Genomic DNA, 24,847 nt, shown 5'->3' with positions numbered 1-24,847 from the left:
GGGCTGCGGCAGTTGCTGTCCGGCGGGGCGCTGCCCCCTCGGAGCGGGGCGAGGCGCGGGGCCGGGAGCCGCACTGGATGCCGCCGCCGGGGGGAAAACGTGCCTCGGGAAACCCCCGTGGGCAGTTCCACAGCACGTCATCCCCGTGGGAGCCCGGCGCCCTCGCGGTGCCGCCTCTGATGGAGGCCCGAGCAGCGCCGTGGGCAGAGCCGGCCCCGGGCAGCGCCTGCCCCGCAGCTGAGGGGCCTGCGGGCACCTGCCAGCGGGAAATGGGCACCCACCTTCCTTAGCTTTTTTTTTTTTTAGTGTACGAGTTCTTTGAGAACTTGTTATCAAGAGCTCCGTTAGACTGACGGTGTCAAAGATAACTGGCCACAAAGGAGGGTGTGTAACGTGCCCCTACATACCGCTTTGCCCTGTCTTCGGAGCTTTCCCAGTCAAAATCCACGTTTTCAGTATCCGTGTAATGCTGAAGATGGGGATTGTACATGCTCTTCATTAGTTGTTGGTTTTGGGTTTTGGTTTTTTTTAATGTTTAAAATCTGTGTAATCTCAGCAAATCTCATGACTGCTGGAGGTCTGAGTCATGGCCTTTGAATGTTTACACTGATAATAACAGAAAAACACATTTGTGTGTTTATAAAAAATGCTTTGACTTACAGCCCCGTGTCCAGGGAACCATTACTTGGTATTCTACCAGGCATCTCATGATATCTGATGTTTTCACAAAATGTGCTCAAGTCAGATGATTACATGAAAGACTTCCAAGTTTTCATCCTACAATTTTTTCAGATCACATATTGCAAAGAAAAATTGACTTTTAATTTTCAACTATCTTTGAATGTTTATTTGATGCAAATGGACCCTAGTGAAGTACAAAGAAACAAGAAGAAAGGAAAAGAATGATTTTTTTAAAAAAAAACTTCTTCAGGATGCTTTCTGTAACTGATTCTGTGACATCCCCCAAGCAGGGATAGGCAGCGTTTGGGAGTTACATTGTCCTTTTGTGTTTGAGTAACTCAAGATGAGTAAGAACAGGTTTAGCATCTTCTATGTATTAGTGTCTTCAGTAGTTTGCATCCAAACAAAAGGAAATTAAGTATTTGCTGGTGCTCTGGTTTAGAAATATTATCTTGCAGGATGTCATGCTAACTAAGTGCTTTCCACTACCATCTAGGTCATTGCTTGCTGCAGGTACCCGGGGCTCCTCCCTTCAAGCACACGCGGCTCTTCAGCTGTCAGCTTAGCCTGCTTGGAGCCACTCTTCTGCTCAGACCAGGCCTGGACATAAACTCAGCTCTTGTCAGCAGGGTTGATTAAATCTCAAATGGGCGTGAGCGGCAATCAGAAAATTTCAAACACAATTTTGTAAGAATCAAATTATCTCGGTATATATACAGTAGAATGATGAAATGTTACTGAAATGCCTCGCTTACCACATCTCACAGGAGGACCTCAGCAGAGGCAGAGACACCTCTATGGAATAATTACCTGTTTACCTGCCTGTTGTGGCTCCCTGACCTGCCCGTTAAATTCTACCTTCCTGTAAGAATCAGGGACACTTACCCATTTATGACCTTTTTGACCTGTAGTCTCCCAGCATGACTACTACTAGGGCACCAGTGCCATTGTCTTTTAAGTACGTGCATGGGTAATATTAACTGGGAAGGACTGTGTTGCCTTACCTTGCTGTACCAATGCCACTAAAGTTTTCAGGCATGCAGCAAACATTTCATAACCCCTAATTATTTAGAAACTTTTTAACAGCTCTAAATCTATTGTAGCAAATCCATAGTCAGATCTTGCAATTTATCCTCATTCCACAATTTTTCTAAGCTCTGAAGCAAAACAGGCAATGACATCATGATGGAGATGGGATAACTGCAAAGTCTGCTTCTCTTGGTGGATGAACAAAGCTTAAGACAACACATTTTCTTAATTAAAAACAAATGATTTAAACTTTGGTCTATATTTAAAACTAATACTCAAAAAGTAAACATTTAAAATGTTTTTCAATATAAAGTATTTAAAACTTCTGATCATCAGTTGTAACCGTGTAATCATTATGTAGCTGCCTATTTTCTTACTTGCAGTCTTTTGTTCTGAATTTTTCATAGACCTTTATTCCTCCTTTCACCTTCAGAGCTCGCTGAAGTACATTATAATGACAAAGGTGCTACAATACATATTTAAAGTCAAAGAAAAGGAAACCTTCTCTAGGGTAATGGTCTCCTGCTGGTATCTAAGAGCTGAGGAAAGTATGTAGGTGAAATATATGTCAGGAAAGTATACTTGGTTTTCAATTACGATTATTTCAGCCATATCAAGTGTATGATGTAAATGTAATTGTATTATTTGATAAATATTGGTACAGGAAAGCAAGAACAGTCCACTGTACCTTACTGACATGCTTAGATGTCTTGTATGTCAAAGGGAGATCTTGTTGTCTTTCTTGGATTAGAGACCATTCTATTCTCAAGGTTTAAGACTGTGTATTTTTAATGAATTTGCCCTCCCGAGGAACTTCATGCATCAACTGAGGAGCACCATAAATCTCCTTAAACTAAGGCCAAAGCTTTCAGGATTGGTCAGTGCTGAGGTACCTGTGTTTACAAAGGGCTTGTTCATGCACAAAGATATTTTTAAATCTGTAATATCTCCACTGTACAGAAGACAATGAATTTTAGTATGTTAAATATTAATTATGTGACCCATTAAAGTTTGTGCTTGAAATCTTCATGGAACATTGTCGAAAAATGTGTTTCAAACCAGCAGATGTAGGTCAATGTTTTGCTTAGATAAGATTTTTATCTATTTTGAGTATCTGAAAGTGATAAATATTATTTAATCCAAAACTACTTTCTGCTTGCAAACGAAACAATATGGGAAGCACGGTTTAAAAAAAAAAAAAAACAACTTTTTAGGATAATTGATTGGTGACAACCAGATCTTTTGATTCTGCTCGTCTTTCAAATAGCCTGAGAAATTTGTGTCACACAATACCTTCCCCACACTGCCATCTAATGTTTAAAAATAGTCCTGCTAGCAATTTGCTCTAAAATGCCATATTGTCAAATTTGTCACAGAGCTAATCGTGTATGGAGTTTAAGCAAAAGCTTAAAACAAACATTCCTATGTCGGAAGTGATCTGGCTGGTTAAGTGAATCATACCCTAAACTACCCTATTAGCTATCATAGAATCATACCCTAATAGCTAAATTTCTTTTGACTGTATATTAAATTCCAAATCAGCTAAAATTGCAGTGATGAACACACCTGAGGAATATTATTATATCTCTGATAATTCTGTTTGTTATTACTTATGTTTATTGTTACGAGCCTAAATTCAGTAGCAGTGAAAGACTTACTCCTCAAGGCAAGTTCAGAATGCATCAGACCTGATTCTGACCCAGCCCCTTTCACTGTGCTCCTCAGGAGACTGCATTCATGGATCACGTCTTAGATTCCCATCCCTATGGATCTGAATGGACTAGTCCTTTGGTAGATTTCCCCTTTGCTTAAAGTGTTGATTCCTCTAGGATTAAGGCAGTCTTCTGTTTCTTGGAGGGAGAAATCCAGTGCTTGCCAAAAAGCATCCTTTCAGCCTTGTCACGAGTTGTCTGAAGACTTCTCTGTGCCTGCCCCAACCACTGTGCTGTCATCAGAGATATTTGGAGGTTTCTGTGGTACTTGGCAGATAGCTGCAGCTCCTATTCACAAGAAAGACATCAAGACCTAACAAAAAGTATGTAAGTGAGGGAATTTACTGCTTAGTGTTACGTAGCTTAAAACTACTCAGATGGTCTCAGTGAAGTTAGTCCTTTGGTGAATGGCACTCTTGTTTCTTAAAATCAAGTACCTTCTTTGAATCAGAGAGAAACATGTAAAGAGTAAATCAAGATTTCTTTTGAACATAAAGGAAGAAATTTGGGCTACCTAGTTCATGTATTTAACTTTAGTCCATAAATTAGGATATTAATCTCATGCTAGCCAATAAAGAGATACTATTATGCTCTGAATTATTGCCGAGAAAGTCAAGGTCCTGCTCTGAAGTACATGGCAACTAGAGAGTCCTACCTATTTTCATTTACTATACAGGAGGAAATAGGTGATTCATGGCTGAGCATGATACACCAGATACTTCCCTAAATGTACATAGCCCAGATAAGTGTATATTATTATAATTTATTATTTCCATATATTCCCCAGCTTGAAATCACTGCAGGAGGAGGCAGTTTCCCTCAGCTAGGGAAAGACTGTTCACTGTTTCAAGTGAAGCACTTCAAGAACAACTATGCTGGAATATTAAAATATATATATATATATATATAAATAAATAAAACTGTTCTTTTTTTATTATTTTATTTCTTCAGGGATGGACCAAGATAAGATCTGCATTTGGAAGCAGCCAGAAACCCACACATTGTGCATACAAGGGAAGATCACCCGCACAGCACAGATCTGCAATGAGAACTGGGAGGGGAGGAGCCGCTTTAGCAAATCGTACCATGGATGCTCTTGCATTGTGGAGGAAGGCACAGGCAATTGGGTTTAACCAGCTGGGTAAAATCGGATTAACTTTGGCACAGTTTCACATACTCTTAATTCATCAGTGAATGGAGCAACTTCATTGGAAAGCTACTGGAGAAAAACAACATTGCCCCTGATGCTACTGTCCTAGGCAAATAGAGCACAATCCACACAGTCTCTCTCTGTGTTTTTCTCTCTTCATTGTCTTCCTAGTTAGGTTTTTTGTGCCAGTGTGTGTCTTCCTGTGTCAGGATTGGCTGCTTTTTCTTGGTCTGAGATCTTGGCACATAAAGAGCAATAACTACCCAATAGTATGGCTTGATGACTTTGAGCAAAGGTGGGAGTGCCCCCTCCTGAACAATAAAAGCCCTTGTAGAGAAAGGCCTAACTAAACAAAACGATGTGTAAAAACAGGCAGTGCTGCCACAAAGCACTCTGTCAGCTAGAGAGTCTATATGAAGTATAAATAGGAGCCTACTGTGCTTTAGTCCTTTCTGCTTGTGAAAGATTCCATTCTATAAAGATATATCTATTCATCTGTTCTGATTTCATACAAGGCTGGGCAAATATAACTTCTTCAGTCTCAGTGAAGCTAGTCCTAAATTCCACCAAGAATGGGATCTGAACCAGACACAGCAATTTGGGATGACACATTCAGACAGAACTGTTTTCTCTCAAATTCATCTTAAGAAAATAAAATAATCCACTTCTATTCAACTCTCAATACCTAGAAATGTTGAGTATCAGTCATCGCAGCTCACAGAGACATTTATGTGTAGTATGAGCTTACAAGGCCTGTAATATGAGCTAATACAGGTTAATATGCAAAGGATTCAAGTAATCAGAAACACGGGTCACCAGAAAAGCATGTGTCTGTACATACGTTTGCTCAGGCTGAGCCCTCTGCATGAAGAGCATCATCAGGGAAGTTTATTACTCTAGCCTACAGCTCCCTGTAGGCCTTTTTAACCGGAATAATATAGGTCTTTGTTTGAAGAATAGGTTTGAACAAATGTTAAAGGTTTCAGAGACAGGGAATCGAGCTAAATATGCTGAACTGTACAGATTCACCTGAAGAACTGTTTCTGTGAAACACATTCTCAAACCAAGTAAAGCTCTGCAAAGTATTAACATCTATATTGAGTGAAAATAGACTTTCATCAGTTAATTTTCAAATCAAGAGGTGAAATGAAAAAGTGAGGAAATTCTCAGTATGAGAATTAAAGCTCTTGCAGTGTCCGTTTTCAATAGAGAAGTGTCCAGGCATGAACCTTGCTGATTTCTAGCAAGGTACTACAATTGCAAATGTCTGTAGGAACTCATTTAAAACTGCAGAGAGGCCAAAAATCACCCTTCTTAAGACAAATCCCCTGTGTATATAGCTGGAAAACACAGAAAATGGAAATATGGGTCTTAGAGGTAAAGAACCAAAATTAATTAATGCACTTAAATGAACAGCAGATACATAATTTTGAGTGCGTACTTCTTACAGATTTTGTTCCACTTCCTCAGGTCCTATATGGTATTAGGCAGTACCCTCTCCGTTTGAAAAATAATGTAAGATTGAAAACTATGCACCTAAATGGGCAAACATTTTTCTTTGTTTTTTCTGTGAACAGTGAATTCTGTCCACTATCAATGAACATGGCTATCAATGTCCTTTGAGTAGAAAGGCTGGCCTACAAAAGTAATGGAAACATTAACCTCTTTTCATGATTTCCCAAGTCCTTTCCCTCTCAGTGAAAAAGTACCCAGGACATAAACAAGCCTACAGAATTAAAACTGAGGCTCCCATATGAACACTTAAATAAAATTTCCCCTCAAATATGGCAAAAGCTAGCATGACTATTAGAATCAGTTTCCCTTACTTTGGCAAAAAGAGAAAGAGAAAGCTTTCTCCTTGAACCCGGCAAAGCTTGCTTTTTTAACTTCAGTTGCTATCAGTCAGCCTTCATTGTAAGTGATCTGTAAGGAAAGCTTGAACTCTTTCTGCTCTCTCATTTACTATATTTTAAGCTATGTAATCACAGAGATAGTAGTACTGCTTGCTTTATTTTTGAGAATAACCACCCACTGATTTGCACACAGTCAAGGAACCAAAACTCAGTTTTCTGTACCACCAGACTCTGCAAGACTTCTGAAAATCCCTTCATCCCTGTTTCTCAGATCCCTTTCAATGAAATGGGAATAATAAAATCTCTCTCTATGAAAGAGTATTTTAAAGACTAGAATCTTTAAAACAGCAAGTTGTTCATGTGTTACAGGAAAGGGGAACAAATATATAAAATGGCTAGATTACTCTGCAATCATAGATATGCTATCCTATCATGGTACTTCTGATGTGCACTTACATTGCTTGATGCAGACAGTGCCTGTACCTGTCATTAAATGTGAAAAATTCTTGTACCTTGTAATGCATTTTGCTACTTCAGTAGCTTATTAACTTTGCTGTCATCGTCATTCAACAAGCAGATACATCAGATGATAGAAGAAATGCCAGCATGAGAATAGTAAGTTCATAGGTTAAAAAAAGTCATCTCTTCTCTATAAATAGAGTTGGTATAAATCACCAGAGTCTGCAAAATGGGCCTGGGAAAATTAGTCACTGACCTACAAACACTTCCCACTGGATGTCTGTGAATCCATTTCACACAGTTAAAAGCAACAAGAACTAAGGCAAATAAAGAAGCAGGAACATATGGTAAAATAAAGAATAGGGTGTCCTAGCAAACATGAAAATAAAACCAAGAAGCACAAGTAATAAAAATGCATTAATATTATTGTGCAATTATTCTAAATAATCAAAAGGCAAAATGACCCATTTAAAGCTACTTTTTAATAAAACCAAAAATCATTGAATCTTTTTTAAACTCTTAATGAGGAAACTATTATATATTTAAACTATCCTGCAGTCCTTGTGGCAGCTCTGGAATTTTAGCAGCGGGCCAGCCAGGCGGCCTTGTGACCTGCCATCGCATCTAGCAATGTGTGGTTAAACAGGGAACTCAGCACAGTAATTTCTGTAGAAAACTACTGGCTAGGTTTGGGAAGAATCTAGTCAATTTGCATTATACTTCAAATTAAAGAGAATATAATTAACAAAAACATTTTTATCTCAGATAAAGAACTAGCTTGCTGTGTTTCCTTCTAAGTTAATGCTGCCCTTCACCGCTGGAAGTCTTCAGCTAACACTTTACCAAGGTGTCCTCTGCTCATAAACCTCTGTCACTCATAAAACACCCCTTAGGGTGTGCTACAGGAAATGAAATATGTGCATTAGAACAGGTATTTTCTTAAGCCCAGTTCACTACATCATGAGGTTTACTGTAGCATAATTTTGTTGTGCTCATGAGTGTGACACTTTAAAAATACTGATTTGGTGATGAGTGTCCCTTTATTTTGAAGCTACTTAACTGGAAAAGATTTAGAGACTTTTTTACATTCCAGGAACTTATTTTGACAATTAGGTTCTAATAAATAACATAAAAGCATATTACAACATATGACTATAAATTGCAGCCCTCCTAGATATGCTTGGCTCCAAACTGAGAAGACAGGCCTCCTCAAATTAATTTTTAAAAGCAGAAAGGTATCTTATATAATACAGGACAGAATATCTGTCTATAAGCATATACACATTTTCTTCAAATTTTTTTATAAAACTTCCAAAAATAGCAGCAAGATCTTTCCAATAAATAGCGAAAGCACATGAAAAAATACTTTTTGTTTGTTTGTTTCTGCAATCTCTGAGCTAAAATAATTTCTAAAAATAGATGAATTGCATAAATTGCAAAATTTGGTACAAGATTACAAAGTGAAATTCTTTCTTTGGGCTGCTCAGGCAATTCAGGTTAAATGTTCACAGTTGCCCCTTAAAGCTTTAAAGCTGATTAAATCCAGTCTTTGGACTTTATGTATTCAAGTTATACAAAGTCTCTAACCTCAACTTTCTTTGTCCATAATAAAGTTGCTGAAGATACATCTCAGTGTTTAAATATGGTGGTTTATTCATAATGATAATACAGTATTTTCTCTGAGTCTGGTTTCATATTTTTCCCAGTTGTACAGGCTGAGATATGTTACAAATTCACAGCTGCTATGGCACTGGCTATGTAGCTAAAATACCTGTCTTGGTGGTGGCTAATATTTCTCGTCAAATACGTGTTGGCAAAGTGCTTAGGTTCAGGATAAATCATGCTGCTGGTTGCAGTTTAGCCACAAAAGGAGAAAAATTATAATGAAAGTAATGCAAAATACATTTTCTATCATTCATCTAGGGTGTTAGCGCTCACAGACTCTTTCGAGTTTGATCTGTGTCCTTAGTCACACACAATCCCATTGACAAGAGTTTAAAAAAAAAAAAAAAAAAGCTGAAAATGAACCAAAACCAGCTTTGCAGAACAAAACTGCCCAGAAGCAACCACTGTAAGAAACAAAGAAACAGAAACACAAGCAGCAAGTTAACTTTCTCGCTGCGAGTGCTCACTCACCCAAATATCCTGCTTTTATACATGCTTAAACTTTATGTACAAAACGCAAATGCCATCAAAGCAGTAAATGTGTCAGGGGTCCCTGTGGAATAATGCATCACTAAAAACTGAATGGTGGCATCAGTCACAGGGAGAGTCCCAACAACTCCAAGACCTAGCCTGATCACTCCTTCATCCGCACTCTGCCAATCACTGCTCAGTTTTAGTAAGTCCGTATTTATAAATATTCCTTTTTATTTCCTAGAGAGTAAGTCACATTGTACAGAGTGTATTTCCACTGACACTGCATCAAATCACTTGGGGCCAATGACAGCAACACCTGCACGTATCTAAGAGGGTAATTTCAGAAGGGAGATTTGCCACCCTGAAATTTGGAGGAAAATGCCTCCTTTCCAGTGAAAGTAAACAAAACAAGACCCAAGGGCCTAACTTTAATTTGCACCATTGAAAATCCCACTCTACAACAGAATTTCTAATATACAGAACTTCTATATCCTACTAATGATACGCAAATTATTTCAAAATGGCAAACACAGACACAAAACTGTCCCTTTTTCCTTTTTACAAAGCATAGTACATAACCAGAGGAAGGAAAATCATTGTGTGTTACTCCCTTCTGCATAGACATGCATGTCAGTTAGGAACTTTTGCTGGCCCTTGAAGATGCAATTTTCTAACTTTTACACCGATCTCCCCAAAAAGCCAAAATACGCTCTCTGAAACTCATTCTAAATCGGAAGTGTTCAGTGTTTTAAAACTGGCTGTCCTGATCTCCTGCATGCGTGATTGTGTCTATTCCCCGCTGTCAACATTAGTATTTGTGTGGCTGTATAGGAAACCAGATGAGGATCAGAAGCCTGTTAGTGTTGAAGCTAAACCAGCCAAAAAAGTTTTCAGCCAGTTTCTAAACCAGTTTAACACGTAGTTGTGCTAACATTATTACTAGCTCAAGAGAAGCAGTGGAAAAATGCAACTGGGGAAGGATAGGACTGTTTTTCTGGGTCGTGGTCTCACTCAAGGGGTTTAAGTGACTGAGCAGTTTAAATATGGGAATCATGTCTGAGAGCAAATGTACTCTCATCAATCCTCTTTCTTTATTACTACTCCTACACTGGTACTTCCTTTTCCAGGACATTTCAATATTTTTTTTCTGAGTAAGATGCTGAAATAAAAGCAGGACAATATTTTTAATCAAGTGAATTTGACTAGTGCCAGACAACTGTAGTAGCTTCAGCAGTTTATTTGATATCTCACGCTATGCTATTGTCGCTATATTGGTTATATCATTTGCTTTCACTTCAAGAACCTGAAACATAAGACAGCACTGCAGAGCACAGACTAAGAATCAGAAACATACAATATGGATATTGAGACAAGTACTGGCTTTTCATGAATCGCTTTTTATGAATCCTGTTATCTTTCTCTATCATGCTGAAAATCATAATTCTGAAGGATCTCATTTCACAAGCAGAGCTGCTGGACCTCTGCTTCTGTAGTTTTGGAAGTGTATTTTTAAGTAAAAGCTGAAAGGCTTGCTGCTGTGTTGAAAGAAAACTAGAATCATAATGTACTGTCAGTGAAGGAATTGACAACAGAAAAAAGTTCAGGCTACAAAACCAAGTGAAACTTAATAGCTTTTCATGCCCCTTCTCAGAAAGAAAATATTAACAGCTACTGCATGATCACCCACCCACTCCAGCTTACTATTGGTTAGACATGGAGAAAGTGCAAGCTACTGGATTCTTCTTCCAAATTTGTGAAGCCATGCTAGTCTTAACTTCTAACAATCTAGTTGAGTGCTAGAGAAGGTGATGCAATAGAAAAGTTTGAGAAGGATATTATCTGGCTGTTCCTTATTCAAAGACCAAAAAAAAAAAACAAAACCACAAAAACATCAGGAAATAACTAATTATAATAAATTTGAGGTGATTAACCCTTTGAGGAAGGGCCTACAAATGCAAAGCGCTCTTAATTCTTACTAACACCTCTGAGATTATACAGTATTATTTTTATGAGAAGCATTGGCATGAGAATCCTATAAAAATAATTTTCATAAGCTCATAGAACAAACATAGCCTGAAAGAATTAAATCTTAGGTTCCTTGCAGTTGTCTCCAAGTTTACTGAATTCTCTCTGAAAGAAGAAAAAAATTACCACTTCAGTTCTCAAAGTCCAGGTTAAAAGTGGGCAAGTTTTAGTTCTGGGCATTTTTGGGATAAGGATACTTATGTATTGTCCCGAGTACCTCATTAATACTTTTACTTATAAAAACACTTTTACTTTTTACAATACATATCTAGGACTTCCCTTGGGAGTATTTTTATGAGCAGAGATCAAGGTTTTTCAGGTTTTGTCCAAGACTTGTAGACCCAGATATGTCCCGATTGTTCTACTGCATTGTCCATGTCATCTGCCTATCAATTCTACATGCATTAATTTTTCACATTTCCTGAAAGTTTCACAACATTGTATATTCACAACTGTGTATACCAAGGATACTTACTTCTTGGCCACTAGATCTGAGAAATCCTACTTTCTTATCTCTGTCAAGGTATTCCAGTTATTCTTTTCATTTTACACAGGAGGGAAATGGGACCTATTAGTATTATTAGTATTAAATTAGAGGTACTATTAGTACCTCTAATTTATTCATCTTAGCATCATTCAGATCTTTGAAGCTTCTCTCACCCACAGCACATCCAGTGCTGAACAGTGGCTGTCTTGGTTGCCATACCCTGTATACATATGAAAAATTGCAAGACTAAGAAAAGTAGAGTAAAAAAGAGTAAAAAATATTTAGAAGAAAATATTTTTAGACTAAAATTGTCCATCTGCAATGCAATTTTGGAATATATGTATATATGTAACAATATACAAAAAATACATATATGTAACAATAAAGAAACAATTCCTGCCTTCAGAGTCAAGTTCCTGCCACAGAACTTGGAAGCTGCATAACACACAGGTTGGCTAACAGCTCTGGAACAGAATTCCCAACACAGGCCTACCCCCATCCTTGCCTATGCACAGGACTCTACCACCTCCTGTCTTCATCCAGTTTTTAGACCCGATCTCAGGGGAACATAAGGTTCTCATTAGAAGGGAACCTTGCCTCTTTGTGCTATCATCAAGTCTGTTCTGGTTTAACCCCAGCTGGCAATTAAGCCCCACACAGTCACTCACTTGCTCCCCCCTTGTGGGAGAGGGGAGGAAATTAGAAAAGTGTGAAAACCTGTGCGTTGAGATAAAGACAATTTAATAGGTAAAGAAAAAGCTGCACACACAAGCAAAGCAAAACAGGGAATTCATTCGCTGCTTCCCATCAGCAGGCAGGTGTTCAGCCACCTCCGGGAAAGCAGGGCTCCATCACGTGTAACAGTTACTTGGGAAGACAAACACCATCACTCCAAATGTCCCCCTCTTCCTTCTTCTTCTCCCAGCTGTATATGTTGAGCATACACCATACACAGGATATCCCTTTGGTCAGCTGGGGAGCTGTCCCAGCTGTGTCCCCTCACAACTCCTTGTGCACCCCCAGCCTCCTCGCTGGTGGGGTGGGGGGAGAGCAGAAAAGGCCTTGACCCTGTGTAAGCACTGCTCAGCAATAACGAAAACATCCCTGTATTAACAACACTGTTGCTGGCACAAATCCACAACATAAGCCCACGCTAGCTGCTATGAAGGAAATTAACTATCCCAGTCAAAACCAGCACAATTCTCCATCCCATATTCCATACAATTAACATCAAACTCCGGTTCCACACTATCCAATACATCCTCATTAACCACCCCCACCCCCTTCCGATCCTTTGATATAATATACAAGTATTATTCCCTTAGTCTATGGACCACCCTTGCAAAATGTCCATAAAATATCCATTGAGTTCATTTGGTCCATGACTTTGAGCTCCATATGTTATGGTGTTACCCAGAATAGGAAATGTTCAGTGTTGCATGAAGTTAATGGGCACCAAAGCCAGCTCAGGTCAGGTCACTGCTGCACTTGCACTGCTTCTTGTAAGGCTTGTCCTCCACTGGTTCAAGTGGTTCCTGCTATAGCAATTACCATAAAGTGCAACTCAAATCCTGGATTACAACAATTTAAAAGTATTTCCATTACAGTCTCCAGCCCTGGTCCCTTTGGACCAGACTAGGGGGTTTAACATTGCAATGAACTCATCCCCTTACCCCTGCTCTGGCTTGAACTTACCTACATCCTGCTGCCCCTTAGGAGTGTTCCTGCTCCAAGTGGAGCCTCATCTTTGAGCCACAGTCTCTCCAGGGGTGTACTTGCTGCAGGTATCCTATCCACAGCCACAGTCACTTTGAGGTGCACCTGTTCCAGTGCAGCCTTATCCACGGGCCACAGTGCCTTCACAGATGTACCTGCTCCAGCGTGGTTTTAACCCACAGCCACATTCCCTTCAGGAGTGAGACTGCTCCAACATGGCCTTATCCATGGCTGCAGTCCCTCCAGGGCTGGACTTCCTCTGTCATTGGCTTATCCATGGCCACATGCCTTGATATGCCCCAGCATGACCTCATTCACAGCCACTAACTCTTCAAGGCATACCTGCTGCGGCATGGAATTTTCCAGAGCCACAGATACTACACGGTGCATCTTTTCCAGCACGGATTATCCTTGGGCCACAGTCCTTTCAGAAGTATACCTTGCTGAGGCACAGACATAACCACACTCACAGACACTTCAAGATGTACCTGCTCTGGCATAGGCTTATCCATGGCCACAGATGTTTCGGAGTGTCCTGCTCCCATGTGGATTTATCCAGAGGTCACAGTCCTATTGACTCAAGTTCACGCTGCAGTTCCAGCCTGTCCAGCGCAGCAGCACAGAAACAGCAATGATGCTCTGACCATCTGCCAGCTGAGGTGCATGGCCACTGCTGTTATCAAAAGGTTCCCAGGCACAGCAGAGGAAGATGATCAGTAGAACGGCAGTACAGCAAGCAGCGGAAGCAAAAAGCAGCCACTAATGAGCACTAGACTCTAACATACAATGAGACAAGCAAGGCCCATAGCAAGCACAGGAGACTATCAATTAGTAGATAAACAGCAACAACAGCTATAAATTTGATCTAGCATATTTCAATCAAACCTGTCATTATCTCAAAACCTTTGAGCCTCACATTGGGTGCCAAAAAGGACTGTCATGGTTTAAACCCAGCCAGCAACTAAACCGAACACAGCTGCTTGCTCACTCCCCTTACAGTGAGAGGGGAGAGAAAATCAGAAGAGTAAAAGTGAGAAAATCCGTGGGTTGAGATAAAGACAGTTTAATAGGTAAAGCAAAAGCCATGCATGCACAAGCAAAGCAAAACAAGGAATTCATAACTGTTTCACATCGGCAGGCAGATGTTCAGCCATCTCCAGGAAAGCAGGGCTCCATCATAGACAGAGGAAGACAAACACCGTAAGTCCAAATGTCCCCCCCAGCTTTATATGCTGAGCATGACACCATACGATACTGGATACCCCTTTGGTCATTTGGGATGAGCTGTCCTGGCTGTGACCCCTCCCAACTCTCTGTGCACCCCCAGCCTCCTTGCTGGTGGGGTGGGGGGAGAAGCAGAAAAGGCCTTGACCCTGTGTAAGCACTGCTCAGCAATAACTACAACATCCCTGTGTTATCACACTGTTTCCAGAACAAATCCAAAACACAGTCCCATACTAGCTACTATGAAGAAAATTAACTCTATCCCAGCCAAAACCAGCACAAAGTCAAAGGAAACAAGATTGAGTCATTCTCACAAAGGAAAAATGCATTTTTTTACTAATAAGGAATAGAATGCAAGTCCTCAGACTTCAGTGATACAAAAGCTAACCTGACTGTAGAACAAGTGGATTCAAACACTTGGGCGCAATAAACACAAAACCCAGCTCTCTAATAAGTCCTGAAAGAGAGAAAGGCTGCACAACTTGGATTAGCATTTTTCATGTGATATCTGTATATAAGATACAGGACCAACAGTAGAACATGGTTTTCAGCTCAAGCTTCTGCACATAAAAATGTGCTGTCTTCACCAGCCCCTGAACTCCACAGAACTCCAATGTGATTTACAGAATTTTCTCTGTAAGACTATTGTCCCTAAGCACTGTATACAAAGCTTAGGCAACAAACGAAGGCATCAGGATTTCACTACTGGTGTAGCATTTAGAGCTTATTTGTTATCAATCCAAGAACTTGTTGGATATTGTAATAATAGGAATTAGGTTATGGGTTCACAGATCTGATATTCTGAAATCAGAGAAGTAAACGTCACAATGCATATATGCCACTAACTAAGCATTATCAAATACACATTTACACCAAGATTTGCTTCAATTCTCAGCATTTAATGAATGTAGCACAGAGAAGTACACATAAGATACCTTGTTCTGCTTAATCTCTTATTCTGAAATGCATCTTAATTGTACACCCTATTCATTCATGATATATCCAAGGGGAATATAGGAACTGTCATAACAGAGCAGGCACTTCCAACCACATTCACTTCCTGCATTATGGATACAATAGAAGCAAGTTAAAAGGTGTTTGTGGTATCAAGTCAGTTTCCAACAAAAGGGTACCCTGTTCACCTTATTTCATACTTCCCAGACTTCATTTTTATGAAAAATCATAAACCAGATGACATCTTCATCACACCCACTGGTCTCTTCAGGTCAAAAGAGGCCCATGGAAGCTATCACAGGGAAGTGTAATGCTGCCATATCCATTCAGGGGTTTCATACTCCTGTGCTGTTAAGCCAGAAGTCTTCACTGGCATTGTATGTTCACTTTAGAGCTTCTTTTGTGGTTTGGTTTGGCTTTTTTTGGTTCTTGGGGAGGGTGTGGTTTCGGGAGTTTTTTTAAAGAAAAGAGATGAAACATTATTCCATCACAAACCAGGTATTTTTAGCCAGCCATAGCAGGAGGCAGTTGCCTTTGTCATTAACCCATTTCCTTCATATAATAAAGGGAAAAACATTGCTGAAGAAAGCAGTGAGGTGCTGATATGTTGCCAGTAGAGACTAACTCCTAGCCTGTGAGATTTTCTGAGGGAGAAAGAGCATATGTACCCACATCTCTCTTTGGCAACTAAGGAGCTCAGTTTTGTAACTTGTTATATACCACTGTTACTTTCACCAGTGATCTTACCGAGGATTCTGGAGTCCTATAGTTGCTGCACATATTTGTTGGAACCCTATTATGTATGTAATTTAACTATATGGATCAAAATGAAATGCCCATTTTTAGGGAAAACTTCCCTAACAGTCTTATTTCAACAAGCTGATCTGTATTTCTGTATCCACATGTATTGGGCATCACTAATTAAAAGACTTTACTATCCTACCTACTAATGCAAATCAATTTAATTCCAGTCTGCCAGACTGTATAAGTAAAGAGAATAGTGAGGTGCAGAGGATAACACACAGAAACTGCAAGAGCATAAAACAACCACTGTATTCCAGAGGAGACTGAATAGGTCACAGGCTTAAAGAACTGTGGAAGCAAGAGCATAACTCAACTCTCTAACTCGAAATTTTTTTTGTGAGGTAATGGTAAGACTGAAAGCATAAACTTAAATACAAATAACAAATAGGTTTCTGTCTGCACAGAAAAGTAATCAAAGCTGCCAGCATCAGTGGTAAGAGGTACTGCAAATGAAGACAAAAATAACCTCAAACATTTTCATATCTGCACTGATTATTCAGATGAACAACATAAATTATTAACATAACTTTTGAGGTTGACACCTGGAATCCAAATGAACTAAATAACTATATAGATTAGACTAGAGATATGGATTGGGGAACTTTATTGCAATATACAATTTGTACATTGTACAGTGTTCAGTTTTTAACCTTCCTCCCTAAGAAATAAAAAAACCCTTGTGAAGAGTTTTGGGTGTTTATTGTGAGACTGTTTCACAGGTAACAGTGAATTCTCATTTACATACTATTGCTGACAATTACTGACAAAAATCCAATACATTTTAACAAAATACCTTGACAACACATTAGAATCTTCTCTGAGGACTGTATAATTTTAATTTCAAATTAACATCTGACTCATTCCCAAGAGTCGCAGAGTCACACATTAGTTTAAGCCCTGTTTGTATTCATATGCATTTGTTCAACTCTGTAAATACCCATAAAGTATTGCTAGAATACATTCAAAAGGTTGAGAACTACTCAAATAATTGTTTTTACTAAACCATGGGTTATGCTAAATAAGGTAAAATGTGCTAGCTGATAAGGAAGAATAAAGATAAATAAAATAATTTAACATAATCTAGTATTTAATGGTCACGGATATCTTTATAAGTCTTTGGACTTATAAAGTATTTATATCCACATTCACAAAGGTAGAAAAACTAACGAGAGCATGATGAGATATTTGACTTAACATACGGCAACAAGGTCAGATCTAAAGTAAGATTTTGCTGTCTCAAATGGGATATGAATGAACTTGGATATGTCAGTTCTTAAGAGCTCCTGACATGACTAGAGTTTTACTCCTGTTAACAGCTACAATTTTTTCAGTCCTCATAGAGCTGCTTATACACAACCTAACCATAATCCAGAAGTCAGGCCTGATACTATTAAAGGTTTCAGTTAGCTTCAAAGTTGCAAAACTTACCTGATGCTTTCAGATCAAACTCAACATATGAAGGCAACAAAGCTACTAGCACCCTTTAAAATAACATAATCCATGACTGGGATGTTTGTGGAGCATCTTCTGTTCCACAGAATCAGGATTACTCTCCCAGATGTGTGGGACCCACATTCAATTCCTCATCTGCCCAAGAACATTCAGTTTGACCTCTCCTGGGAAGTGTCTTGAACCATCACGCTAGGGTCTGCTGTCTGTACACCATTGTTCTGACAATACAATCTCCACTTCCTTACCATAGCTGTTGTTCTCAGAATTTTTTCTTCAAGATACAAGTTGATCTGCCTTGAGTAATGTCAGAAATTTATAACCTTAGTATTGGGTGTATCTTCACTAACTTGAACTACTGAGAAGTCAGCCCTCTCTTCCTGGCTCCTCTCTAAACTGCTTTTATGTTCAGTGGAAGGAAAGGGACTTCACAAAGGGCAAATAATTCCATCATCAGAGACTTATGGACTGCACTGTGGAAATGCTACCCGCTATCCCACTGAAATAGAAAATCAGGCAACAGACAAATACCTAGATTTTTAGATTACCATTGTTAGAGAAGACAAATATTACCCAAGCAACTAACAAAACTGTCCGGGAGACTGAAAAAAAAGTCTTGAACTCTCCATGTCTACTCCTATAAACATTCCCAAATTTTAATGCAAGTAGTCATGTGTTGTGTAGAGAGCTTGTGCACATTGAGAGATCCAGTGATCATACTCAGGACCAGCTATCTGGAGTTTAGATGTGCAAAAATGTACTGTACATCCCTAAAGGTAATACTATTTCCCACAGAAGGGGGTATTTCTCTCGGGTACTATCAACACGAGATGCTTTTTAAGGTTTCTCCCCCTCTAGAGATTCTGTGGTGATGAGGCACAAGTATATCTGCAGTTCAAGTTCTGGATTTGAAAAACTCTGTTCTTCGGGCACTTCTGCTTCTCTCATCACTGGACATACTCAGCCTCAGGAGTGCTAAAGGAGAACCAGGTGTAGCACTCCAGTCTCATTTCATACCATTCCTACTGAATTCTTGACTAAGACAGTAAGCGCTACTACTTTTCCATTCCATTTGTTCCAATAAACTCCTTCATTTTGCCCTGGGTACCTACTGGGTTTGGGGGTTTTGTTGTTGGAGAAGAGCTGGTTGGTTTGTTTGGGTTTGGGGTTGTTTGGGTTTTTTTCTTAGATAAGTAGCTTAAAGAAGACAACTTGAATATAGCATCTCTTGGTTCACATGGAAAGGCTACTGCCAAGTCCACCTAGGACATGACTGACATGAGCAAACAAAACCTGCTGATTTGAGCTAAATGTCATACCAAGTATCACCAGGTCACATATCAGCTATGTTCCCCATATTTTTGAATCTTTTAGCTTGCATTATACTGCTAAGGATTCAATGCAGATGAATTAATCAGGAACATAATCTTTAATCACATTTAAAATGTATTTAGTCATTGTGGGTTTATTCATGATAGGTTTATTTCCTTACCAAGTATGTACTTTAAAACCAAGCTGCTGGTTTTACCCCCCTTCTCTATATTACTGAAAAGTTAATGTTTTAATATGATTGTAGAGGAGTTTTTAATACAACAGGGACATGGCAAAGTCTGGGACTTGTACAATGCAGGCTTTGAGACGCTCAAGGCCGACCTGGCCTCAGGCCCAGAGGAGCACTCAGACTTCGGCACGTAGACCCCGCAGCACGAGGACTTCTTATCTACAGGATAAGGAACAGGCTACAACTAGAAGAATTGCAGACTCTGCGGAGAAACTAACAAGAAACGAAACTAACAAGAAACGAAACTGCTTAGCAAGGCTTACGACATGGAACATGATCAGTACACTCTCTCCAATCACAAAAGCAGCCTGAGCGCGTGGACAGCAGCAATTAACCAATGATGAGCTAGAATTTTGCAATATGTATGAGCTGATTAACACGGCTATTTAAGTGATCATAAGCAACTAATAAATGAGACTTGCTGATGACCAACTGGTGTCCGCGTCTCCCTTCTCCGACATATGGTGACCCCGACGTGATACGAAGACACGCCACGGTCGGTGAAGTAGCGTTGGGGCCTGAAGCAACCGGGTCGGTGTCAAACGACGAAGGGACGACACCCTCAGGAGCTACAACGGTGGTCCTGGGCCATACGTGCTGCCGGAGCCGGAGAGTTGCAACAGCGCTGACGAGATAATGGACAGGCAAGCAGCATATGAATTATTTACTATAAATTTACAAAAGAGGGGAGTGAAAGACGCGTGGTTGGAAGACAAGGGACATAGTCGAGCAAACCTAATGGAGCTGCAGGACATATAGGCTAAGGTACGTGTATTCAGTCTATAATAGACAAAACTATGCAACGCCTTGTACACCAATCTTACCTTGTTCAAAAAGAAAAAGGGGGAATTGTAGAGGAGTTTTTAATACAACAGGGACATGGCAAAGTCTGGGACTTGTACAATGCAGGCTTTGAGACGCTCAAGGCCGACCTGGCCTCAGGCCCAGAGGAGCACTCAGACTTCGGCACGTAGACCCCGCAGCACGAGGACTTCTTATCTACAGGATAAGGAACAGGCTACAACTAGAAGAATTGCAGACTCTGCGGAGAAACTAACAAGAAACGAAACTAACAAGAAACGAAACTGCTTAGCAAGGCTTACGACATGGAACATGATCAGTACACTCTCTCCAATCACAAAAGCAGCCTGAGCGCGTGGACAGCAGCAATTAACCAATGATGAGCTAGAATTTTGCAATATGTATGAGCTGATTAACACGGCTATTTAAGCGATCGTAAGCAACTAATAAATGAGACTTGCTGATGACCAACTGGTGTCCGCGTCTCCCTTCTCCGACATATGATTATTTTTATATCAGCGATTTCTTTGTCTTTCACTCTACTGAGCATCTGTTCAAGATCCCAGATAACTAAGCTCTAAAGTGACCTATGTATTTAACCATTGTGCCTGTTCATAAGGGACACTGACTCATATTTTCTGTTTGATCTATACACAATTTCTCTTGTGAAATTGAATAAATCCTTATACATTAATCAATTTTTTCTGTATATGAAGATTTTTCCAAGAGTAATTCAGACAGATGAAACTGCCCCATATCCTAGCCAAAATTAAAGTTTATGTTGATGACGTTAATCATCTTTTCTTCTATCCTAAACACAGTCTTCATGCAGAGCATAATAAGCCCATATAAGTACCAGGTTTATTTTCTCAGAATTTCAGCAGAGGTAGCCATTGGAATCAGATTTTTTTACATAATCTGCTATCAACTAATTCTTTCAGATTCTTTAGACTGTCTGTATAGTTGAAATTCTGTATTTTCAAAACCTTTTCAGGGGGCAAAGGAGTGGGTGAGAACATGCTTTGACCAGATTTAAAGTCCGTTACAAAACTTTAGAGCAGAGCTTTAATAATTTTATTATAGGGGTGCCCTTCTTGCTGAGAGGAAGCTTTTCCTACCTTGGAATTTGAGCACATGCCTTTATTTAACTTAGTACACTTGAAAAAGCTCTTCGACATCTCTGCAGCCATTCCCTTAGACTGAAGTGTATATGAAAGAAACAAGTTCTGTTGCCAAAGGTGGAAGCTGACAATCTTTCTAGATAAAAATTTAAACTTGCACATTGTTTTCTAGAGGCAGCTAGGTCAAACTCTGCTACAAGAACTGTCACTCTGAGAGAAGACTTTGAAAAACCAACTAAAAGGAGCTGATAGAAAGTGATACTAGCAGAATTAAGAATAACTTGTTTAAGGTCCCTTATATCTAGTTTTGGCCAAATGTCCAGTAGAGTGCAGAGGTTCTGTTGTCAATTACTTATTAAGTAGATCTGGTACAAGTGTGCCACTATGAAATGGCTCTCACCTGAGGCCTGCAGATATTGCAGTGCATATTTGCCCAAGTTGTTTCTCCTCTCCCCTCATCTGTTTTTAAGGCAGGCAGTGAGACATCTGCTGTTAGTAAAAGAAAAGAGTTCAGCTGTGTTATGAGGGAAAAAACATTTCTGATCCCCTGGGCAGATGCAGGAGACCAAGCAGAAGACTTAAGCATTTCTAGGGATAAAATATTGGCTAAAGAAATGTAGCGTTTATTTCTTTCATTCTAGAAAGGAGGCAGGGGGGTGCACTGGAAACAGAAAGGGCTTTGTGAAACCAACTGATCTACTCAAACAGCAAGAGCTATTATTATATGTTGTTTGAGCATAACGTTTCTAACCTCAGGAATGCTTCAATCTGTGGAAGATACACAACGAGATCTAACATTGGCCAAACCAGCTACGCTGAAAACAGCTGGGACAGCAAATTAACTTTATAAACTTTGCAGTCATACACTACAGTGAAAGTGGATACCGACCCTCTTCAAACTGCCTCAGTTCCAACACAAACTTTAAGAACAGCTTTAAACTGTGACCAAGATAATACTACATTTATGATTCAGAATTACATGGTATTAGTAACTGATTTAACTATTCAAATATATAAATATTTAAATTAATCTTACTCAATAACAACAATTCTGAAACCATGTATGTTTTAATTTTTCATAGAACAGGCCCATCAACTCACCATATGGAAATTAATTTGTTGTTCTAGATCTTGAGATCACATCTCATATTTGGCTAATTCTCTTGAATGAGGAAAAAAATTATCTCTTCAGATGCTGAGTTCAGGCTTCACAGGAGCTATGGAAAAACACTACGTTACACAGTCCTGTATAATCTATACATACAGCCAGCCACTTGCAGATGTGATTATGGGATGGAACACTATATATTCATGGCTGTAATGCAGAGGTGATCATTTTATTAGAAAATTGAAATCTATATAGCCCAAAGAACAGATTTTCTTAAGCACTGCCTTTATCTTTTCCTGTTTTCTATATTCCCACTTTTTATCCCCACTCCTTCTATTTCCAAAATTATTTTTCCATATACCTGAATTAAAATTGCATTACTTCCTTCTCCCTTCACACCATTATGTTTAAAAAGATGCTTAATTTTTAATTATATTTAATTTTTGTGACCTAAAACTAATAACTACTGTGCTTCAACAACAGTATTTGTAATATAATTTTTATAGTATTTAGATAACATTCCATGATTATTAGAATTTATATAAATCAAGATTAAATATTTCTCATTTTGTCTTTCATTAAATGGGACTATAGGTCAGGAAGACTCTATAAATCGCAAATTTGTCAAGATTTTTTTTTCCCCTATCAGAAGGCTATCCAATTATAAATTACTTATTACTAACTACATTATTAACACAGAAACAAGAGGAATGATGAGTCTGTGTTTTCAATTGCCACAGAACACGCCTTGTCCCATCTTCACCCACCTGGAATACAAGAAATTCTCTAACTGCAATATACTTCGGCTGCTTAATCAGTTTGGAAATAAAGTGTAGACATTTATACTCCACAAGGTGTCACTCTACAACAGCTGGGAAGAAATCATGTCTGTTTTGAACTTGACCCAAAAGGTCAGAAATTGCTAGCATTTCAAATTTAGCAGAGTGAACTACAAGACTCTCTACTCAAAACTACTACAATGCAACAGTAAAGGAAGTGGGCATTTTTTCTTGTAAATAGCGTATTTCAAAACCAGTCTATTTTTAACTTAGTTGCCTAGCTGAAGTGTGCAAAATTATCAGTAACTCTTTAAATCTGGGACAGCACCCAGCAGGTACTTTATCAAGGTACATTCCACTGCCCTTCAGTCAACTACTGTTGGCTTAGTGAAGAGGCAGAGAACAACTTCAGACCCAACAGCTTAGATCTGCAAGGTATTTAAACTTTTTAATAATATACACTTTGCCTATAAACCCATTGTCCTTTTAAATAAATACGGTGTATCTCACAAATTTTAACATCCTCCCAAAAATACAAATAGTTGTCAGCAATAAAACTAATGACACCTCGTTTTCTGTTGTTCACCTGCAGTCAGTGAATTAATTCTCTAGAATCTAACAGGAGAGAATTCCAAGTACGTTTTCTTATACCTGATAAAGCTTACATTGTAGGTTTTCTTTACTAAGGCTATGCCTTCTTTGGCAGCCACATACTTTCACAAACTTTGGAGAGATCTTTGACACATCTATCAACTTTATTTGAAATTGGCTATCAGGTTCAGAACATACTAAATCAAATCAAGCATGGACATGAGTGCCTAACTCATTAGACTAATATTTCAAGAAAATGAAAATCATTTAGGAGAAAGGACACAAAATGTATGGAACAGATCTGTTGCATGAGGTAGACTGCTGTAGGTGACAATTCACACAAGACACAACAACAGAAACTAGAAAAAATGTTGAAATGTTAATGCCTTTTATCCCCTGCTCAGTATAGCAGAGCTCTGACTAGTAGGATTCCTACACAATAAATACAGAAGCGGAAAAAAACAAATTCCAACATGCTAATTTATAATACCTGCCTGCCAGTGTTACTCTAGCAGTTTCTGTAGAAGTAACAGAAGTTACTCTTATAGCTTCCAAACACTTAGTTTATTCTATCCTGATTTTTTCCTGTTTCTCTCTGGCCATATTTCACATTAGGCTCATTTCTAGTAGATAAGTTTCAGAAAAGCTAAATAGGTCAAATAATAGAAACAAAAGAAGGTCTGCTTCAAAGATCTTAACAGATTTTGGTTGCCACTTGTGTCAAGAATGCTGCAGTTCCAGGCCCATATCCAGATCTTTTAAGTGACAACTTCACCAATAAAAAGAGGCACATGGGTAAGGATTTAAGCATTTTCTTGTTTGTATGGCAGCTGACAAAGTTCTGAAAGCTTTTAGTTCATATAACCAGGATTTTTGAGAATCTAGTTCTTTGAAACAGATTTCATCAAGCAAAACACCTCAGTATACATTAAACTTAAAAATATGTTTGTAGTTCTCTCACTTCTATAAGAATTAATGAAACGTAGAAATGTGATAAATATCTTGCGGAATTTAAAAAAAAATAATAATCTTTAAGAGAACTACTTTAGAAGAAGCAGCCCCTATGGTCCAGACTGGCCTTGTTAAACAACTCTGTTGCAGCTTTTACGTGGTATAAGCACAACCACATTTGCGGGGGGGAAGAAAAAAAGAAAAAAAAAAAAAGGCATGAAAATTAAAGAGACCATTAAAATCCTCAGTCAAG

At 38.9% G+C, this 24,847-nt stretch overlaps 1 long non-coding RNA gene across 1 annotated transcript in view; it reads left to right on the top strand.

Annotated features, from left to right (window-relative positions):
- The first annotated feature begins 14,261 nt into the window (after positions 1 to 14,261).
- Positions 14,262 to 24,847, top strand: part of LOC113476303 — a 20,764-nt gene continuing 10,178 nt past the window's right edge. Inside the window, exon 1 of the long non-coding RNA XR_003397702.1 lies at positions 14,262 to 14,275. This is a non-coding gene — a long non-coding RNA (uncharacterized LOC113476303). The remainder of the gene's footprint in view (positions 14,276 to 24,847) is intronic.

The sequence above is a fragment of the Athene cunicularia genome (assembly GCF_003259725.1).
Source record: "Athene cunicularia isolate RWA chromosome 2 unlocalized genomic scaffold, athCun1 chr2_part1, whole genome shotgun sequence".
Classification (NCBI taxonomy): Eukaryota; Metazoa; Chordata; class Aves; order Strigiformes; family Strigidae; genus Athene; species Athene cunicularia.
This window is presented reverse-complemented; position numbering and strand designations above follow the sequence as displayed.